The sequence below is a fragment of the Mercenaria mercenaria genome, unplaced genomic scaffold, assembly GCF_021730395.1.
Source record: "Mercenaria mercenaria strain notata unplaced genomic scaffold, MADL_Memer_1 contig_2206, whole genome shotgun sequence".
Lineage (NCBI taxonomy): Eukaryota > Metazoa > Mollusca > Bivalvia > Venerida > Veneridae > Mercenaria > Mercenaria mercenaria.
This window is the reverse complement of record NW_026460250.1, coordinates 47,247-52,492: the sequence shown is the minus strand read 5'-3', so window position 1 is coordinate 52,492 and position 5,246 is coordinate 47,247.

The following is a 5,246-nucleotide window of genomic DNA, read 5'->3' as shown; positions in this document are numbered from 1 at the left end:
CACATTCTATATTTTTGTTGTAAAGAAAGAATTAGGATGATCGTATGCCTCAGCTTGAAGTCACCGATTGCCTTGATAAACATATAAATAATGTTTTGTATAACATAATTTACATGAGTTAAAATTAGATATTGAATTACAAGAAAAACACAAAATAACCCCTTCTTTAAATGCGCTTTTGAATGCTAAATAATAATAGTCATAGGGAAATCGAACTATCGGTACCCCATATAAGTATATGCACTGTAAAATCGATTATATGAATTACAGTATGTAAGTATATGTGAACTTGTTTTATAAAATACCCTTAATGAACCTCAAAATGTAAAGAATGTTTAAATAAAATGTTGATATAATTAAATAGTTTTCTAAAATTAGTTTGTTTACCTGATTGATATAATATTCATACTTAAAAATTTGCAGATTTCTGAAACCCTGAATAAAGTCATCCAGAAAATGAAATTTTCAACAATTTTCCCCATTTTAGGGCCTCATCTAAGTCATTTGTCATTGTTCTATTTATTGAATGTGTATGAATGTAACCAAATAAATATTATATCAATAATAGTTACTTATTTAGGTTATAAATTAACCTTTTTTGGACATTGCTTTCTGGAATATATGATTAAAATAAATAAAATATTTTTGGGGCCTCATGTTAAGCTAATTGAGGTTAGCGAACTGCGTGTCTCCTCCTTTTTTGGATTCATCATACTTCAAAATAGTTACATACAAGGTTTGGTGCTTTCTTTACAAAAGGAAACATCTTTTTCCTATAACCTACTCACAATGTCGATTTTTAAATATTTAAGGTAGCTTTGTTCAAAGTGTATTAATATTAATGTTTTAATTATTGAAAGTCTATTCTAAAAGAAATCAATGTATGCATGCATGAAGCTATAAATAGCAGATTCAAATATTTTGATACACCTAGAGCCATAAATTTTGTGAGTTATTCTTTATGGAGGCAGATGTCTTTGACCTGATTTTTTCCTGAAGCTTGGTGACTGACAGACACTTTGCTTAGCAGGGCTTTGCAACCTAAGGGTTTGATATATATGAAAACCTGGTGTAATTGTATGAAAGTTTACAAACGAGTGAATTGCATGTGTTGAAAGTAAGGAAAACATGCTCAAATTTTCTTGCTGTAAAGATGGGGTAGGGGTAGGCTGTCATGTCTACTCTTTTTAAAATTGCTTACATGGATTTAATTTAAAGCTTCATCTTGAAGCTTACCTTAGTGCCATATCACAATATAAAAGAGAATTACTGCCTTTTTTAACTGATAACTTATTAAGAAAAATCAGGCAAAATTCAGATCCACTGCCAGTTTATATAAATTATTCAAGAAATTTAAAAAAAACATACCGGCTGATACTTACCAAAATTATAAACATAATTCCTAAAAACAAACGATTGCAAAGTTACACGCGATTCTTAAACATTCACGATAGTCTACAAAAACTGAAACTACGCTGAGTTCTTAAAGTGAAGTAAACAAGGGTAAAGCGAGTGCGAACCTTGTTGAATGCAGCGCATTTGGCGTTGGTAACTAATATAGCAAACCATTCTATGGTTTAGATTGCATCTTTATGCCACAAAAACAGGCTTTTATGAAAGAGACAAGACGCAGATACCAGATGTCAATCTGCGCCGCAGAAATGCATAAATAGCACGTCAGTTGCCTTGTTTGCACACGATTTTCCTCCTGGTAATACATGGGCGGATCCAATAAGAAAAGTAGTTTTTATGCAAGAATACATACAATTTCTTTCTTGACGTGGTGATGTAACGAGTAAACTTTTACTAGAATTTAACATTTATACTGCTGGTGGCAAGTCATTCTACCTTTGCGATCAGTGCAGACCAAGATCAGCCTGCACGGATGTGCATGCTGATCATGGTTTACACTACTCACTATTCAGTCAGTAAATTTTCAGTGAACTCTCCTTTGAATAATATAGTTAAATCAGTGTTAAAGACCACCTCTGAACAAAGACCACGTGGCTCTAAAGAAAACATGTTTTGTTTCCCGTTTTAACATTTATAATGTATTTAACCTGTGAATAAAGACCACTTCCCAATAAAAACCATATTTTGGCTCTTTCGATGGTGGTCTTGATAGACAAGTTTGACTGTAACTGGTATTATACTGTCCAAATTGAATGATGAACAAGTCCATTTTAGAAATTTTGCAGGGTAAAGGTTAAACAAAATAACGACAAATCAAGTTTATCTAATTTTAGTAAATGATAAATCTCTCATTTAATATGTGTCGTTGTTTTCATTTGAAATATCTAGAACTATAACAAAGGTATGGCTGTTTCTGTCAATTGAATTTGCAGTAAAGGAGAAGTAAATACGTTACATTATTTGTATCAACTACATAGCCTACTTTTAAAAAATGACTGCTATTGTTTCAAATCATAACCTAACTACAACCGTCAATGTAAGAAGGATTGGCACGGACTACTTGATTACATCGTCTTGAGGTTTGTTAATTGCTGAAATATATCAAAACGTTATTTTAGACATACTGTGGTTATATCTTTACCCGATAACACACGGCTTCGTACAGCCTGTCACATGATCATTATTGTTACACTCGGTTTATTTAAAATATCCATAAAACAGTTTTTACCATGACAGATTCAAGACTAAACGATACTGCTTAAAGCAAATGATAAATATCCAGTTAGAAAAGGCAAACGTTACAAGAAAGTCCTATGTTAACCATTTGAGTTTTACATTGTATTATATCAAACAATCGAAACTGTCAGTATGACTAAATGCTGTAAAGCAAATTCATCAATACTATAGTATATTGATGTAAGGCAATTGTAAAAAAAACTAATATCTAGCAGGGAAAGGCACGTACCAAAACGCAAACCCCACACACACAACCTGTAAAAAAGTACGTATTTTGTAAGAGCGCTGAAGAGCAGATAATAACCTTTGTATAATAAAAAATGCCTATCCTATCTTTCCTTCTGAAGCTTTGCTATATGAGTTTCGCTTTTTTGCATGAGAACATTTCTACATTCTATTTTCCTTTAAATATCACAATAGAATTAATATTCTAGTGAGGTTTGATAAATATCAACCGAAATGGAGCTATATTGACCTACATGACAATCCCTTTGGCATCTTTTGGCACATCTTCTGTTTCACAGTATGACCTTATTCTGTATCGCAATGGCAATAGTTTCCTACGGGTGTCATATCATATTTCTGACCTATTGATACATTTATATTGACATACATGACAAGCCCATTCTTTTGGCACATCTTCTGTTTTATAGTATGACCTTATTCTGTACCGCAATGGCAAAGGTTTCCTACTGGTGTCATATCATATTTCTGACCTAGTGATACATGGAAAGACAAACAGGGTTATTAGACAATAACAAAAGGGCGCTATGAAACACAGATGTAACAGAAAGTGCGTTGTGTGTGAAATGATGGAGAAAGGGAGGCAAATCAATGACAAGTCTGTAGCGGCGCGGGTAGAGCAAATGCAAACCTGCCAGGCGTGGAACCTGATAAATAAGATAAACTGTATCCTGTGCGATAAAACTGCGTGTGTTGGTGAAACGTCAAGATCACTGAAAAATAAAAAGTATGTTTCGGGAACATGAAGCAGACAAACGACTGAAACCTGTGTGCGTGCGTGTGTGTTTGTGTGTGCGTGCGTGCGTGCGTGCGTGCGTGTGTGTTTAGGTTTAACGTCTTTTTCAACAATTTTCCAGTCATATAAACGACGGTGTCTGCTTGTAGCAGTGAGCACAATGCCCAACCTTATAGTGCTGCCTCACTGGAATATCACGCCGTAGACACGTGACATGATGCCCCACCCAGTCACATTATACTGACACCGGGCTGACCAGTCCTAGCACTACCCTCCTAATGCTGAGCGCCAAACGAGGAAGCTACTAGTACCATTTATTAAGTCTTTGGTATGTCGCGGCCAGGGATCGAAGCGGACGCTCTGCCACTAGGCTATCGAGACTGAAACGTACAAAATCGGTGGCAGAACATTTCAATATACCTGATCATAACAGAAATGATGTATGTGTTTCGATATTAGAGCACATGAAAGAGGACAGTAGATACTACCGACAGATCAAGAAACCTGAGTGAATTCACGAATTGCAGACAGAGACACCAAATGGACTAAACACGAACGATAAACTAGGGGTCTTTGGAGAGAATATAAGTAAACTCAATTAATTTAAGGCTTAACTTACATTGATATTTTTTTCAGGAAAATGGTTTTTAGTTAACGTTTTGTATCAGTTTTGTTTGTATCACCTTTAATGTGTGTTTTTTTAAATGTATTTCTTTGATATATCGTGTCCTTTATTCTGCCTTTTGTTTGATCTAATATTATTTCTTACAAATCTAATTTTATTTTTTAGTAATTACCTGATGGTTAAATTCAAAATATTGTTGATAAGTTTTTTGCATTCGTCTATTTTTGTAACATACTTGTGGTATATATACCTATATTAGCCTACGGTAAAAGTGTACTGATTGTGTCCCGTATTTAACATGGGACTTTTTCGGGTATGCATCTGAGTTTATATTGAAACTATTCTCAATACTTTTCATTCTTATTATATACTTTCATAATAACAGGATTGCTATAGACACTCCCTTCGAATAATAAATGTGTTTCGTTTTTAGCGGGACTTGGCGGTGACGTTTAACAACGTTTCATTAGTATGTATTGCATTTGCTTTTGTATTGAAAGACGCCTTGGTGTAGAGAATTTCAAGAAATTTGTCATTTTGATAAAGGCCTTAAGGCCGAGATGTTGATAAAACAGAGTGAACTATAGAACCTTTGAACTTAGATTAATTATAAAAGTGTTTTTACAAAATCGTTTAAAGTAAAATGGAGGCATGAAATTTTTGAGTGCTACCTAGCAATGTTTTTTTATTTTGTATAAATGAGTGCAAAGTGATGCTTGCTTGCGATCCCCAACACTCAATATACCAATAGGTTATTGATTATCTAACGAAAATAATAATCGTTCACTGTTAGATTATTTTGAACTATTGTTTTTTACGACAATATCTGAAGTTTTATCATACGTGTATCTAACAAATATGCCTCTACTTCAATGACATACAATACCACACCGATTATTAACAAAACGATCATTAGACACTTACCTATTATATCAGTTACAATCTTTACGCTTTGAATAATCTTTCTGTTCATATAATAGACAAATGATTAAT